The 18,287-nt window shown below is 36.7% G+C and overlaps 1 protein-coding gene across 3 annotated transcripts in view; it reads left to right on the forward strand.

The window, feature by feature from the left end:
• VPS13B (vacuolar protein sorting 13 homolog B) overlaps positions 1-18,287 on the forward strand; it is a 433,545-nt gene that overhangs the window by 288,571 nt on the left and 126,687 nt on the right. The window lies entirely within an intron of this gene.

Raw genomic sequence — 18,287 nt, forward strand, 5'->3', positions numbered from 1 at the left:
TGTAATGTACAAGGAGAATTACGTAAATGAGGAAGGAAACAAATTTTTGAGAAGTAGGTTTTTGAGATTATTTGGTGTTGAACTTTTCCTGAATCTCTGGTATTTTATTGTGAGTTCACATGCTACATTGTCTTTCACTAAAGCTAGTAAACTATAAAATCTTTTCTGTACCTAGTAACCACTACTCACATTAATGGTATTAGGGACTCAAGTCCCTAAAATTCAATCCACCTCTGAATATTTTCATACTTCTATAGCAAAAATGTTGGTACATCATGAGGGATCCTGCATCTGAACAGTTGGAATATTAATGATTAGTGATCAGCAGCCATCTCTTGAATTTTGTCATTCTTTGTTATTGGGACTTGATACCTCAGTTTATGTTGAAAGCCAATCACAGTCACAGATTGGTAAGTTTAAATTTCACACTTTGACACTTTTGCACTGATACAAACAAAACAAAACAAAAACCAGAAAAACAAACAAAAAAAAACAGGAGAAGGTAGGGAAAACCTTTGCCCTAAGAAAAAGTATATATTTCTTGTCTTCAAAACTTGGAATCTAGTCCAGCATCTTTAGGATAATAGAAGTTAATAAATGACAAAGTACTAATTCTGCTGGAATGGCTGTTGGACCTATTGAGGTACCTTTGCAAATAAGAACAAGAGTTGGGCAAAGAGTTATTGAGCAAGACACAGTCAACTATTCCAAGAATCTGGCTAATGGGAGACCTGGAGAAGATTTTCTCCTTCCTTTCCTGAATCTCACAGTTTCAGCATTGCATGTGAGTCTGGGTGAAAGCAAGGAATGCTCTAGAGGAGCCAAACTATTTATATTCCTCTCTCTTCACCCTGTCAAAACCCCAGAAGTTGTTTGTGCTAATCGAGGCATCACATCACCCCCCCATTCCTTTATCACTTCCCAAGGATAGAAAGAAATAAAGGGCATTGTTTCATTAACATTTGGAAACATGAAAGATGTAGAAAAGAAATGCAGTGTATTTTTCTTTTCCTTGGACAATTTACAGACACAGGGCCTCTTTTGGAGATGAATACTGTAAATTATATATAGAAATATCTTCAATAAATTATTTGTAGAGCAAATAGAGTTTTTCCCATTGTCAGTGGAATGGACAGAATAAGAAAATTTGAATAGATGCCAAGAATCTAAATTCTGAGTTGGCTTTGTGCTGAAGTGCTGCATGACTTACTTGGACTGTAAAAACTTAAAAGGAATTTGCTACAAAATTTCAGAAAGACTTTTGTTGACTACATCATGAGATACTTATTTGCTGTTCATCAGTAACTCCCTTGCATCACTGAGGTCTCCTGTAATGAATAAGGGGATATTTCTGTCTCAAGGTGTTTGCCTTGTCTTTAGTAAGTCATAGAACTACATCTGGATTTACTGTATTGGAAATATAAATCCATTGGTTTGTTACTTTTTGTCCAGTTCTGCTTCAGTAATGTGTAGCTCTGTGGGTCTAAGTGAAGCCACCTTATCCTCTAGTATATGCACATTTAGTATTATTCTTATGGTTCTTTAGTCATCAGAAAGAAACATCATACACTGATTGTATGCTAGTGTTTTTACCTTGGTGAATGAGATCAGGAGCACATAGCTTTTCATACTTCACACCTGCATGTTATTTCATTGCAAGAATCAAAGCATAATTTATGTTGAAGACACTTCTGGAAACCATTCCTTTACTCAAAAGAAGAGTAATGTCCAAGTTAGATTAGGCTTTTCAGGATGTTGTTCAGTCAAATCTTTCTTTACCTCAGAGGAATGACCATCTGGATAATTGTCCTGTGCTTAATTACCCTTGCTTTGGGATATTTTTGTCTTTATATCCATGCAGAATTTTGCCTGATAAAACCTTCAGTCATTGCCTCTCAACATTTCACAGTACCTTTCCAAGAACAGTCTGACTTAATCTTCTTCATAGCCCTGCTTTAAGTAAATGGAAACAGTAATTAGATGCCCCGCCATCATCCTTATCCTTCTCTCTTTCTGAAAAGACCTAGCTCTCTCACCCTCTCCTTATAAATTCTGTGCTTTAACCTTTTAATCCTCTTGATAATCCTCTGCCCATTCAGGTGTGTCACTCTTATTCTTCTGCTGTTGAGCTCAAAGCTAAAGACAGTGCTCAGGATGCTGACATGCAAGTATCTCATCATCTCACCTCTGATCCAGTGGCTGTGCTGCTGCTGATGCTTCCCAGTAAATGCTCAGGCTCCCACACTACAGGGGCAGTCTTGTCACATGTTCAAGTGATCATGTGATTACGTTCAAAATAATCACATGCTCAAGTTGTTGGCCCCCAGGACTCTTGGGTTCCTTTCTGCAAAGCTATTCTGTAGCATTGACCTCCAGCAAGTTTTTGATTTGGGATTTTACCATCTCACCGTTTCACAGAACCATTTAGGATGGAGAAGACCTCTGAGATCATCAGGTCCAAGCTTTGACTGATCATTGCCTTGTCAGCTAGACCATGGCAAGTGCCATATGCAGGTCCAGGACTCTGCGTTTACCTTTTTCCGTCATGAGGTTTCTGTTAAACCATTTCTCCATTTTGGCAATGTCCCTCTGAAAGCAGTTTCAACAGCTCCTCCCAGTTTGGTGTCATCTGTCTTTGGATATGTTTTGTGTCATTGCCAAGATCTTTAATAAAGACATTAAACATGATCAGACTATGGGGAATGTCCATCAGTAACCGGAGTTTAGCTGTACTTTGGAACATTGAACATTACTTTCTGGTTTTAGTGCCCCGGTGTGGTTTTTACCCACCTCACAGTCCATCCATACAGTTCACACATGAGTGTTTGAATAAAAGTCAGCTGTGGAAAACTGCCTAACCTTGGACAACTTTGCTAATGGCAAAGCACATGTTATCTAGTACTGTGTCCTCAGAGTCAATCATCTCATCACAGGAGGCAATCAGATTGGGGTAAAGCATGACACTCATCAAAGTAGCAACCCCTTGTTTAAACTTTAAAAGTGTGATTTCCAAATGGACTATATTTGGTGGTTTACAGGGCAATGGTGTAAAGATTTGTGTAGACAAAAAAAAAAATAAAAAAAGAAGTGATGATTTATGGGTAAATCTCTTTTTTCTTCAAGTGTTTTAATATTCTGTAAAAAGTTTCATGCCAGGTCTCCAGTGCTGTGTTTTTACTTACTATAAGACCTAGCTTTATACTGTTTTATAAATCTTTGATGTACAGTGGGCCTATTGTACTGACTTCTTCATAAGGTATAGTCTATTATTGCAAAGAATATTGCTTTGATCTACTTGACAGCTTTAGACTAAGGACACATATGTGGTGTTTGATAGATTACCTGAGGGGGAAAGAATGTTGCTGCCTTTTTGTAATTATTCACTTTTTCAAAATTAATATATGCCAAATTCTTAGAAGAAGAATATATAATGCCTACATGTGGAGAACAGAAACAGAAGTGCTAGGAAATGAAATACAAATATATGAGTGAGGTGCCATTAATGTCCTGATTTTGTTCAGTGATACATCTAATATTATAGGTGAAATATCAATAAAAGGGCCACATTTCCTTCTTCTTAGAAGAATTTTTAATATTCTGGTAAAAGTATTTCCAGTATAAATGATAACTAGTTTAACTGCTGATCAATGATAAAACAGGTGAATTTTCAAGGAGTTCATTTCTTCATCTGGCGATTCTATTTCCTGGTGTCCATCACTTACCACCTGGAGATTTTTGGCAAGACTTATTTGTCATACTATCATTTAGAACCAGAAAACACAAGAACTCCTCTTTGAAAAAGAAATTAAATTCACACCAACACACATCTTGGTCTGCTGCTGACCATGTAGGAATGCAGAGTAACATATCTAACTGCAAGTCAGTGAATGTTACACTCCTCAAATATGGCTACTGAGGTCATTAGCAACTTTTGGTTTCCAATAAGCTTGAGGTTAAGGCTAGACTTTTGGAGAAAAATTGAGGTATACAAAAATTATTTCTTTAAATTTGTCCTAACGATTGTTCCTGTCTGATAACTACGCTGGAGGCATTGAATGCAAAGAGCAGTTAATTGTATCTTTCTTGAAAAACAAAAAGGTACTTAGAAATGCTTACTTTTTATTCACAATATCTTTATGAGGACTATGACTCTAGATGAAGAGAAGATGATTGCTTTTAAAATTCAAGGCACCTTGAGACATCTGAAATAGTTTCCAGAGGATGTCTATTGAAAGCATTCACTCACTTTCTGTTCCCTATGGTATATTTCTCCTTATCCCCTCCATCACAGAATCAGTCACAGAATGTGTCAGCTTGGAAGGAGCCACAGTGGATTCTCCTGTCCAACCTCCCTGCTCAAGCAGGATCCTCCAGAGCACGTGGCACAGGATTGTGTTCAGACAGTGCTTGACTATCTCCAGTGAGGGAGACCCCACCACCTCTCTGGGCAGCCTGTTCCAGTGCTCAGTCACCCACACAGTAAAGAAGTTCTTCCTCATGTTCAGGTGGAATTTCCTGTGCAACACTCTCTGCCCATTGCCTTTTGTCCTATTGCTCAGCAGCACCAGGAAGAGCCTGGTCCATCCTCTTGACATCCTCCCTTTAGATACTGATAGACATTGATAAACTCCCATCTCAGTCATCTCCTCTAAAGTCCAGGCCCAGCTCCTCAGCCTTCCTCATAACTGATGTCCCCCTCATCATCTTCATAGCATTCCATTGGACTCGCTCCAGGAGCTCCATATCTCTCGTGTACAGAGCATCCCAGAAATGGACACAGCACTACAAATGAGGCCTCACCAGAGCTAAGTAGAGAGGCAGGATTACCTCCCTCAACCTGCTGGCAATGTTCTTTCTAACACACCATAGGAAACCTTTGGCACTTTTGGCCACAAGAGCCATATTATTGTCCACCAGGACCCCGAGGTCCTTCTCCTCAGAGCTGCTTCCCACCCAGTCACCCCTCAGCCTGTACTGGTGCTTGGGATTATTCCTCCCCTGGTGCAGGACCCTGCATTCACCTTTGTTGAGTTTCAGATGGTTCTCTGCCCATCTCTCCAGCCTGCCCAGGTCCTTCTGAAGGGCTGCACAGCTCTGTGGGGTATTGGCTGCTCCTCCCAGCTTTGTGCCATCAGTGAACTTGCTGAGCAGGCATCTGCCCCTTCATGCAAGTCAGAGATGAAAAGTTAAACAAGACTGGATCTATTACCAACCTTTGGAAGACACCACTAGTTAAAGGCCTCCAACTAGTCCCTGTGCCACTGATCACAACCCTCTGAGACCTGCCATTCAGACAGTGCTCACTTTGTCTCATCCCTGTTTCTCAGCTTATGTAGTCTTGTTTGTTTATTTTCTGCTAGCCCAAATGCATGGTTCTGTAGGCTAAAAGTCCCTAGCTATCCTATACAGTCTGAAATTCAGATAGATATCTAATATACTAATAAAAACAGCATAAGCTCTTTCTTGAAAGAATGGACAAACTCATCATTTTTCCTTCCATCATACTTAGTCACAAGTTTTTAATTGTAGTGAGGAATGCAGCATTCAACAATCAGTTTTTGAAAAATATGGAAGTATTTTCTCACAGTTTAACTAGAAATTAAAAAGTTGTCCCTGTTTTGGATCCCTCTCAGACCTCCCTTGCCCCTGGCTGGCATTCTTTTATTTTTGCCTAACCAATGAACAACAAGCCTTCCAAAGTTCTTCAGTGTTCTTGGTATTATACTCATGTGCTGCCAGCCATTAGAATACAGTAGGTCCTGCACAAATTCGATGCTTAAGTTACTTTCCCCCACAAAATACATGAAAAAAAATCTTCTTGTTGAACTGCAGGAGCAACTGAGCTGATGAAGTATGGACTCATGTGCTGGCAAAACAGTCTCACAAAGAATGATCTGGGACTTGAAGTTTCTGATTGGAATTTTCCTTCATAGCTGATACATATATCAAGCATAATTTGCAGTCAGAGCCAACAGGCAATGGGCACAAGCTGTCATTCACCTGGGGGAAGTGTTGAACCAAACAGGGGAAACCTGGTATGGGCACATCTTTGTTTTCTTTCAGAAATTCCAGGCATGACCTCCTGGCTAATGTTTTCTGCGTTGTTAAAGCCTGCTTTTAGGTACTGGACCTTTGAGCACTCTTCCTAGGCTGCATAAGTACTAGCTGCAGCAGTGTTTGTCTCCTTGGCAGATGATACTCTGCTTCTAGACCTGGCTCATGCCAATCACTGAGTAAAGTCCACCAGCAGGTGTGGTGCTGGTGGATTTTGCCCATGTTCCATAGGGCAAACCCCTGTGTTCTGATAAATTACAGCAACAAATCACCAGCTTCCTGAATAAATGATATTAATACTAGGGGGAAGCAAAAGTTGTTTCAATTTTGGCATTTTGTTCTTTTACCACAAAAATTATATTTGGAGTCTAACTACTATAAATATTGGCTATTTCAAAGTGAGCAGCATGTTACTTGTATTCATCCCAATAATGGGCAAGGCTGGGGGAAGTACAGCTCCTATCTGCTCAGACAAGAGCATGAATAAGCAAATGCTTGAGTGAGTAATAAACAATACACCGTTAAAGGGAACTAACTAATAGCTGAGAAGCATCCAAAAGGGAGAAGGCATAGAAAACTCATCTATGGCAGCTGATTCCTTCCTAGCTCGGCTAAATCTGATTGTGTGCTGATTTGTCACATTAGACATGCTGCAGTAATATTTGCAGAAAGTGTAAGTCATTCTCTATTGCTGCAGATGAGGCTTAAAAAAACTTTTCTGATAACTTTTAAAGTCCTGTAAAATGTTGGCTCAAGAAGTCTGGAAGAGTATGCTGAAGAAATATTTCTCTGTGCTTTCTTTAATTGTGGTTGTTGGTTTTTTTCTCAAAGCATCCAATTATATCTAGTTTCAGAGAACAGGAGTCTAAAAAGATCTTTATTCTAACTCAGTAGTATTGTTAGTTCTTTATTTCTGTTTAAGGCCATCTCATCAGCAAAACCAACCAGTTGTTGCTGTAACTTCACTATAAGATAAAGAACATGGTCAGCAGGATATATGTACAAAAGTGCTGTTGCAATTGCATCACACAAAAAATTTGAAGGAATGATAGCTAATAGAGTTTATAGCATATTTTCTTGCTGATGATACTTTAGCAGAACAAACTTTTGAGTGAGGAGCAATTTAATTGCACTTTAGTTAAGGCTATTAATTACTTGTATGAAAAAAGGAAAAAAAATTGTTGAAAACATGTAAAAATTTGTTTTCCATTTCTGTTTTGCTTAGAAAAAAATAACAGTGAAAAACCAGTAAAACAAGTTCCAGATAATACTACTTAGGAAGCCAGACAGTCAAAGTGTGAAATGGCAGATGCACATGTTGCACAGATGTTGTATTGACTGGATAGTGTTCGTATGGAAAGCTTGTGTAATTGGAAATATTTTTAGTATGTTGAAACTTTGAGAAGTTGGCATTCCCATTTGCTAGTTTCTTTTGAAGAAGCTGTTTATCTTTTGTCTTTTAATTACTGAAATCTAAGGTAATCAGTGTTCAAGAGCCAAAACATTCTTGGTTTTTCATATTTTATACAAATCAGTTGAATTTAGGTATGTCTTGATATCCCGAAATGTGTTGGCACATTAAAAAAGCTAAGACTGTGTAAAAATAACTTCCTGAGGGTTTCAAAACTTTTTTCATTATGCCTTTGGTATTTGTTGTAGTGAGTGAAAAGAGAGCTAGCTTAGTCTGTGGTATTAGTAATGCCCCAGAAACAGCAGGTATAGAAATACGAACTAATAAAATATTTCTCAGATTTTTAAAATTTTTTTTAGCTTGCACAATTCCTGATCAGGTCTTGTGTACCTGCTCAGTTCTGCCCATGTTTTAGAGCTTTGAAATTTCATTCCAGGGAATAGCAGGTCATGCAGCATCTATCACCATAACTTTGATGTCCTGGGCTATGAGATGCTTTCTCATGGATTTTCACCACCTTAATTGAAGAATCACAAATTTATTGCAGCTGGAATTAATATGTTCAGTTTATTGATAAAATTGTTGGCAACAATCTCATGACCTGGGATTTGTGGACTGCCTTTTTGCATGAATTAGTTAGTAACTGTAGCTTCCTTGTTTTAATGATTGTACATTTCAAAGAGTAAGCTATTACAATGCTTCTAACTAGGTTACAAAATATAAAGTTTCAGATACCAGAAATGGAGTAACAAAGTAAAGAGAAAGTAACAAAATTTGGATTATTCAGATTTGAAATACTTAGATTCTCAAGCAACTTGACAAGGGTTAGCTTAAAATTAGGCTTGGTTATTCTCACTGTGTTGGTTTCATGGATTTGGAAACAATGGAATATATCCAGAGAATTGTTTTCACAGTTGAGAAGGATTGCAGAAAGCTGCAGTTTCTCAGCACATACCACAGCTAGATCCCCAAAGTAGCTCTAATTTGTGTCACTGGAGTTAGGAAATGTCTTATGCTTTCATTCCTGCACCGTGAGGCCACTTCTGTGTGCTTCAAATTGAGACTGTGCCTTGTACATCCCAGATGGATTTGTAAAAGACAACAACTTCCATTACCTAAAAGCTCACAAAGTTTTGATAAGGAAGAATTGCATTTCATGTCAATCTGTGTAATGTCCTTAGAATGTGAAAAGGAAAAATTAAGAAGTAGGAGACAAAGGAAAATCTGTTTTGCTGTAAAGATGTGACCTTTAGTTTCTCTCCTAGAATTACAGGGGGAAAAAAAGAATTTTCAAACTGATTGTTGCCATGAAAATAGGTCTTTGAAGAGATCTTCATGCTTAAATCCTGCAAATACAAAAAATAAAGGGGAAACAAGTGTTTATAGTCTCTCTTTAACATACATAATTAGGAAAATTTTTATCTTACAATGAAGAGTCTCTTCAGTAAGCATTTGGACTTATGTAGCTGAGCAAGATCAACAAACATGTTAAATAAGATAGATATTAAACTGACAAAATAAAGAATTCTTAGTACAGTAAAACCAGACATGAAATTACAGATTCAATGTGTATTTCCTTTTTGCTAGGAAGAAACCAGGTTTTCTTGCTGATTTTTGATGTCCACAAGCACACAGGCTCTGTGGGGGGAAAAAAATGGAAAGTTGTATCTGATGGCTGTTTAAGCACTTCATGATTCAAGAACAGTTTCTATGACATTTTCCCTAATGTTTTCTGTGACCACTTAAATTAAGGTGATAAGATGTTCCTGCATATCAAGATTTCGCATAAAATATACCTGGGGAGGAATTTACCCGATATAATAATCTACAAAGAAGTTCATAAATAACATTCTTCCAAATATTCCTTGCTTCAACACAGAAGGATATTTCGTATTGTTAACAAAAGGAAAAATACAAATTATTTCTCTAGAATATGTGAAGCTTCATATCAATAGTTTAAAGATTCCCATGCTGGAACAAATCTAATGGGGAAACTCTCATAGGGTTTGTTGTTATTTTCTGGGAAAATAACAGCAAAATAAAAAGTTAGAGTGAGAAAGGAAAAAAGCAAACAGAAACCTTGAAGTGTTGGTTTTCCTCTATGCTCCCATCAATACTAGTTAAAGAATAAGGTTAACAGATTTTTTCTCCTCTCTTTTGCTATTTTTCCAGATGTTATAAAATAGAGCATAATGGGATAGATTTATTTTTACATGAGTTTTAAGTACAAGTGGGGTTTCAGTCTACTTTTATTTTTTTTAGCCTACAGTTCTTGATTATCTGAATCAGACCTTCTTGTGTCTGCTCAATGAACTGCATTTATTGTCTCATACTACTCTTAGTAATATTGTCTAAAAGATGTGAACATTCTGTACAATCTCTGTATTCCATACCCTGCCTAGCAATAATTTGAAGTTAACTTGTGAATTATTTTTATTATAATTATCTTCAAAAAAATTGTGCTTTCTTATCCAATTAAAATAATAATTGAATGTTACGTAAATTTAAAACTTCACCATTTCTGATCATTTAATGTACCGACTAAAATAACCTGAAGTATTCATTACAGAGATAATAAAAATAGTGCTATTAAAAAGGTCCAAAACTCAAACTTTTCTTTCTATTAGAACACATGCAAGAAATCACATTGGCTCATTTTTGAGGAAAAAAAAATAGAAGTCCATGAACTGTGTAAGAATTGCTATAGGTTTGCCATAAATAGCAAGTATAGTTGGTGGTTGGCACATATGCAGGACAAAATCACTGAAGGCAGGACAGTGGCTCAGAGTGACCCTGAGGAGAAGAAGTGTGAGAGAGCACGTGCTCTGGCTTTCTCACAGTGTGACACTGCATGTGTCACAGTGCTGATTTCCTAAGGCGGCTGACGAGGAGGGGAAAGTCGCAGTGTTGGGTCACACGGTGTGAGACTGAGGGTTCTGCATTCTTTGATCTCCACTAATCTTCTCCTTTCAGTCATCTAATGCTGCTGTACAGAAGAGTTTGATGCTGTGGCAACAGTACCTTTAGACAGCTCTAGTTGTGGTTTCTTCCCTGCATGGATCATCACCTGCTAGGTAGTGTGGAAAGCTTGATCCTTGACACGAATTATAAACACATGGATTCTGTCATTTCCTTCATTTTAAAATAAATTTTTTTTTTCCTTAAAGAGAAAGATGAGAAATGTAAAGGGAAAGGACAGAAGCCAGTAAGGAATTAATTGAAGGCACAGTCAGTGGGCAGTGAGAAATTTAGGTTTTAAATTCTGTTTTCTTTACGAGAAGAATGCTCGCTTTGTTCCCCTGAAATTCTCTCACAGGAAACAATTTTTTTCATGAATTTTACCCTATTTTTAGAAGTAAATAAATCTAATATAGTCACCCTGTATGTCAGTCTTCCTCAAACATTACATAATATTTTTTGTTCTCATCCAAATTAGAAAGCAGAATAGAAGTCTCAATGTTAATTGATTTTTAATTGTTTTGTAAAAAAACAGGACAAGTATGGTGCCAAACCAAAGCAGATATTGCCACTGAGGGAAAGCCATTATTCAGTAGTAGGCCATATTCACTGTTCAGTCACTTCTGTGACTTGTGATGGACCAGCTGGTCACCTAGGGATAGATACTCTTCTTAGTTTCATATTGATTTTCTTTAGGACAGAATTCCACTTTAGTACTATCGTGTTTATTAAGCAAGGAGGCTTAATTTTCTGAGTGTACTGCTGGTGATTATATTGTCTGCCATCCTAATTTTTCAATTTTTCCAGCCATCTGTACTGTTTTCAGATTCAGGTAATGTTGTATCAACTGAGACTGTCTAGTAGAATGATACATTCCATTATTCATGCCAGAGATTTTGTCAGGAAACAAATATGGCTATTTTTTCACAGATTCATTTGTCTGTTCTGTCAGAAATTCATGAGGTCTTCATACTCTTTGAAAAGTGACAAAAATACCTGCATGAATAAATTTTCTTTTAAATAGTAGTGAGTTTAACATAAAAGAGCCTTTTCTGTATATAACATCTAATGAATCATTGACAGAATTATTGGCAGAATTAAGTGCTTCCTTTTTCCTGTGAAATTAATTTGCATGAGTCAGAGCTGCAACAGTATCCTTGTACCATTTACAAGCAGTTGTATGCATAGCAGAATTAGCTATATTTTATAGTTTATCAATTTCATAACTAAATTTTTATAACTATAATTTTGAAAGTAAAAAAAAAAAGGAAGCCAATCTAAGTTTTTTATTCATTACACCTTAGTGATGGAATGGCATCTGAATCAGTTTCATCTAAATCTATGTTCTATCTATTCAGATGAAACTGATTCAGATCTAAGTGCTTCTATCCAAAGTTGAATATTTCTATCCAAAACGTGATGTTGCTGCATCAAATGTTTGTTAGAAGTTCATGCCCTTTTATAAATCTGTGTAGTTAAATAATTTATACAGCAATGAACAGACATAATACAGATCAAGCTTTAAATATGTTTGAAACCATAAAATATCTGAATCAGTTTCATTTAAATCTAGGTTCTATAGCAGCAACTTTTTGGGATGGTTTAATTGTATGGTGGCACATATTTTCTGTTTCTGCTAATGTTAATGGCCTGAAACCATGGCATGTCAAAGGAAGATGTACAAATTGATTTGTGTGGTTTTTTCCAAATATATAGTAACATGAAGGCATGTAAAAAAATTAGCACATTTAATACATACACATGCATAGAGCTAATGGAGAAAATTTGCACCATGCATAACTTGATTTTCTTAGTAAAGATTGTTCCACAGATTAATCTAATCCACTTAGATAGTAAGTAGGCTTACTAGATTTAATTGCTTTATGGAGTGATTAAAATTTGTAGAATGGCTAAATTTTTTGAAATGTATGTGACAATAAAGTCTTCTGATAATATTTATCATTGAGCTGTTCATATGTTTTAAACATAATCTTGTAGCTCAGTAGTGTCAGAGAGAGTGCCAAATGTGTAACTTTTTGAGAATGCCAATAAAAACCCCTAGCTGGAATAGCTGAATAATACTTGCATCATTTTCCTGGTAGCTTTACCAGTACTTGGGTTCCCACATAGCCACTTGTCAGATGTTTTCCTGAAAATAACAGATATTTTGGTTAGTTCAAGGACACTATCAAAATAAAGTCCTTGCCAGTATCTTGAATCATTGCTATACACTGTTTCTGTTCTTAGGAAGCTCTGTCTCATCATTTGGTTTTGTTGCCAAAACCAATTGGGAGGTATCTTTTTGAAGGACTGTGCAGTACTTCTTGATACTTCATATGAGCAAACATTCTCATTCCAGTAGAATCCTAGATGCTGTTCTTATATTGGAAAAATTGATGTGGTTTTTCTAAGAATCTTCAAAGCAGAAATCTTTTCAATTAAAAAAAAATATTTAGGGATGAAGTAAATTCACACTAAAGTAGGGAGCCTTATGAGGAGGGGTCTATTTTGCAGACATGAAGGCAAAACATGTGAGGATTACTCAAAAGGACATAAGCATGTATGTGGATGCACAGAGTTTTCACACAGCAAAAACACCTCACGATGGAAGATCTGAGTTCTGTGTTAGCCTGGAACTTTTAGAAATGCACAATTTAGTTTTACACTTCAAATTTAAGCAAGTGGTGTGTTTTAACATTTTTAATTGCTTTGCAGTTTCATTCATCCCCTTGCAAGGCTGCACAAGTTGCATCCATAGTCATGCTATGAGGATTTTGAGATAGCTGAGCTAAAACTAAATATTTTGAATGGAAGAGTGTAATTTTAACTTTACACTTCAGTTGAGGATTCCATAGGTAGACAATTGTTTTTGAATGTTAATAATCTTCATCAGCATTAATTTCTGCAATTGTGTGGGGTTCTGATTTTCTGTGAATCCTAACAATTCCATTTGTTCTGACTTGCTTGCAGGGAAATTCACTTGTGTCAGTAATAATAATTTTCCACTTTTCTTGAACATTTGAACATTGCACTGAATTTTGGTTGTGGGGCAGAGAAAGTAGCAGTGTTCCTTCATGGGCACACAGTGGAAGGATAATAAAGAGCCTAGCTCTATTTAATTTCTTTCTAATGTGTTTGATGTATTCTGCCACCTATCACAAAAGCCAATTAAGTAAAATTACAGTGAACTAATTTTTATTGTGCTTTGGTGGCAGGGCTACAAAGTACATGCATAGGGTCTGTGGCCTTGATAAGTAATATTAATCTGGTACTATTGCTATTCCCATTTAGATAGAAGAGGTAGTTGTCACACTGACTTACATTGAGGAGTATTTCTCAGGAGTATGGAGGAGATTAAAGAGCTGGACAGTCCTTCCATTTTTACAGCTATCTTCCATCTGATTGAGTTACTGGTTGCTATATCAAATGGTGAAATCATAGATTATCATTGTGATTAAAGATTGGTATGAGTCATGCATATCATGCTAATAACATGTACTGAATCAAATTCAGATTTGCAGCTATTTCTAATTTCTCTGAACTTACCTCTGCAGCTCATTGGCTGCCATTACCTTTTTAGAGAGAAGACATTTTAAAGTTCTCAGTTGTTTACACATAGTATGCAGCTTTGGTGGTTTTGCTGTGCTTAATGGGTTTGCTTAATAATCTTGCATATTAGCACTTTTTTCCTCAGTACGTGCTCCTAGGCAGTGTTTCCAGCTCTTCATTTCACTGAGACTGTACCTTCCCCCCAGATTACCTGTGACTCATTGTATGAATCAAGACTGGAAGTTTCATTCTTGACTCATCCTAAGTAAAGGTTTCCACTACTTTTAACTTTCTCCATCAAAACAGTGGAGGAATAATAACTTAGTAAAGTAAAGAATTCTCAGAAATTAGCAGTGACAACTATTTCAGATTGTTTGGAAGCTGTTTGAATTAGAGAATCCCTAAAACTGAAAATCTGTTAAGCTTTACTGAGTTGGGGTCCTGTGTACAAGTTTCATAAAACTGATATTTGTTTGAAAACCAGTAATTTAAGACATTCATTTAGAAAGCTGGGCATTTTTTTCTTCAAAGCTACAGGAATAATTATATTTGTGTGTTTGCATTAGTTCACCTGTTTTCTTGCAGTAATTTGTATGTCTTTTTTGCTTTTCTGCTAGGATAGGCTATCTGGTCTCTACAGATCATACTTTTTGGCTGATTCTTTGCCTTCCAAAGAGATTCAGGATCACAAATAAATTAGCTGCCAAACTGTTATTTTTTCAGTGGGAGATGGGCACAAAACTCTTCTATGTTCTCTTGATAAAGTTCATTATAAAGGCAGTAGTGCCTTCTCCACACTAGGTAAGGGTTCATTACACGTTGAACACCTGGAAGTTTTACCCATTGTATTTCTATTAAATTCTTGTTGTACAATGTAATTTCTGAGTAGACTGGTCTTGGTTGAGTGGTTCATTGGGTCATTTCCTGGGTATGTCTGTGAACAAGCCCACCATAGCAAATTAATTTATGACCAGTTAAAATATATCCTTAGATTAATGCTTAGGAAAGTATTTTGATAACACTCAACAACAAAGAGAAAAAAAATATCAAAAAACAAAACCAAAAAAGCAGCAGTTGTTAGTGAACGAAAAGGAACTTCATGGCCTGGACTTGGAAAAACATTTCTATGGAAAAACAGTATATGTAAACAATATTCAGTAATATGCACAGTCTTTTTGCATCTTTATTATAGTACTTCATAGCAATATCATACAGAAGTGTGTAAAGGTCAGAAGTGTTTTTCTTTAAGAAGTAAACTTTGTAAACTGTTTGTATCTGGGCCTGCTGATGGAATTCAATGTTGTTACCATCCCACAATTTGAATGGCGCCGATGGCATCATAGAACTACAGATAAAAGCTTTAAAAATGTCAGACTGCTGCAGGATGTGTCTCACAATAGTTCTCCCCTGATTTTCCAGTGAGATTTAAAGCCCACTCTCAGCATGACTCAAGTGCTGGGTGCTTTGGAGCAGCCTCTCAGCACCAAGACTGATGGGGCTGGAGAAGGCTGGAGATGCAGCTCTTGTGTGTCACCCACCCTGAAGGCAGCTTGCAGAGCTTCTCTTTTGGACCTTTCATTCCTGCTCCAATGCCATTTTCTATTATTTAATTGTTTTAAACAAATTCAGTGGGCATGGTTTAGGATGCAATTTTGATGTTTAAGTTAATCTAAAATGAGCTGCTGTGGTCTGTCCTTTTCCTTCACTGCTTTGTATTGTACAATGAACCAATGAAGGAAACAGAACAGGCCAAAAAAATCAAAAGGTTTTTTGGTTGGTTTGTTGTTGTTTTTTCTTCCTGGGATTATTTTTTTTGGATGCTTCAAGACCCTGAACTGGCTGTTTTACTGTCATATAAGGCACAAACGAGGAGACACACATTCAGTCTGGCATGGACTTGTACACCAAGGCTGAGACAAACAACTTCTTAAAAATGGGGATATTTTGTCATGGTCTTGTTACCAAAAAAACATATTCTGGAATTACTAATTTTGTAGGTTTTAGTTCACATGCCATTTCATGTGCTTTACTTCCCCAGGTAGTCTTTAAAATATTCTCAACAAATTGAAACATGGTTTAGTCAAAGATCAGTTTAGGCACAAGTTGATATAGGTGAGGTGTAGCAACCTAGGAAAAAGAAAAAAAGCAGTAACGTACAGATAGATAATTTTCCAGACATCTAGCAGCTTTAAAACCTGAGGCACTCTAGATGCCAGCACATGTTTCAGTGAGCAGTAGTGTGCCAGCAGTTGAATATTTCTCACTGGAGACTCCTGCACAGTGGATTTTTCTGTTCGTAGCGTGTAGTCTGACTCAGTCTGACTTATATTACTGGAAATAATGTAGAATGAAGTTTGTTTAGTTAGGCAGCATCTGTACATGAAATCTTTTAATCTGCTGTGGATTTAGTTATTTTAGTTATTTAATTGCCTTTAAAATGCTCAAAATGGGTAAAGTATCTCATATATATGAAGAAAAATATTGTACCATTTGATTCTGGAAATAGTTCATTTAACTCTACTGTTACTCATTTAAGAGGTAGATAGAGTCTGTATTATGAAAGTCAAGTACCAAGTTAGTTTACCACATTACAATAATGACTTTTCATTGTTCATACACTCATTCATTGTCTCTTAGAAAATTATACCTAAATTCTTCTTTTGAGGCTTTGTTGAATTCCAGTTAGAGTTATTGCCAGATATTTGGCATCTTCCTTCTGCATATTTTCATTTATTTTACAGAATGCTAAATATTAGTCAATAGGAAAATATCCAAGTTTACTTCAATGGGAGTAAATAACTTTGTTACATTTCTCATGTTTGGAAGTCATAATAGTGAATGAGATTTCTAATATTTCCATATTAATATAATTTAATTATTTAAACTGCATGGAAATGTGGCCAATAACTGAAACTGGTAAAATTAGTCTGACACCAAAATCTTGATACTGAAATGTTAGAGAATGTCAAAGAATTGTAGAATCAATAAGGTAGGAAAAGACCTCCAAGGTCAAGGTCATTGAGTCCAACCTCTGGCCAAGCACCACCATGGCAACTAAACCATAGTGCTGAGTGCCACATCCAGCTCTTTCCTGAACACCTTGAGGGATGGTGATTCCACCAATTCCCTAGGCAGTCCATTCCAATGCTTTAGCACAGTTTCAGTGGAGAAATTCTTCCTGATGTCCAAACTGAACCTCCAGCTTGGGACTGTTTTCTTACACTTTCAGTATTAGCTTGGGAGAAGAGGCTGACCCTGACCTTGCTGCGATCCCTTTAGGCATTTGTAGAAGACTAAAGAAACCCACCTCCTTCAGTCACTCCCTGTAGGACTTACTCTCTAGACCCTTCACCAGCTCAGTTGTCCTTCTCTGGATGCACTCCAACGCTTCAATGTCTTCTTGCACAAGTCCAGTTAGACAACATCAACAGTCATCTCTAGGCAGGTCAGCTGGTCGTAGAAGGAGATCAGCTTGGTCAGGCAGGCTCTGCCTTTCCTAAACCTCTGCTTGGCTGAGCCTGATCCCGTGGTTGTTCTGTACGTCTGCAAAACCAGGGTGAAGTTTCAGCTATTGCTTTTGAAAATATCCAAATGAAACATGCAAGAAGGCTGTCATGGGAAAATGCTGTTTCTTGGCTTTAAATAGAGAAAGAACCCAAAACAGTGCCCCCTCCCAACCCTCACTCCCCTGCAAAAAACCCCACACAAAACAAAAAGGAAATCAAACAAAAATAAACAAACAAAAAACAAAAACAGAAGAAAGTGTGCAAAACTCAGCAAACCTTCACCATGTCTAAAATAAATGTGTGTTTTAAGCCAATATTTTTTGTAAAAAGCAAAGATATGAGCTTAAATTTTGAATTTAAATATGAAAAATAACACCAAAAAACTAATCCTTTTAGTAAAAATAGTAATGAAAAAAGGCTGTGAAGAAAAAACGCTCTGCCAAATTCCAGCCTGGTCTTTTTAAATTGAAAGCCTTTATTTGGAAAGAAAAAAAAAAAATGGAGCACAAGTTTCTTACTGGCCTTCACAGGGTAGCAAAATAAACATATTGTTTGTATTAAGATGAAAAAAAATAATTTTGTTGGCATTAGGAAGGATTTAGCACTTGGATATCCCTGTTACAATTGGAACATTTAACACAGCTTTGATTTATGAATATTTGCATCAGTGTTTAACAGAATGTAGCCTCTTACTTTACTTTTGTTGAGCTGGGAAAACATTGCACAAAGAAGCTGAGTTTGTATTGCTCCTTGCCATCACAACTTGCATGTAATTCCTGCAGTATTGTGAAAACTGCAGTTCCCTTCTG

This window comes from Melozone crissalis, unplaced genomic scaffold, assembly GCF_028551555.1.
Source record: "Melozone crissalis strain CALT ecotype California unplaced genomic scaffold, PUWL_Pcris_2 ptg000002l_1, whole genome shotgun sequence".
Classification (NCBI taxonomy): Eukaryota; Metazoa; Chordata; class Aves; order Passeriformes; family Passerellidae; genus Melozone; species Melozone crissalis.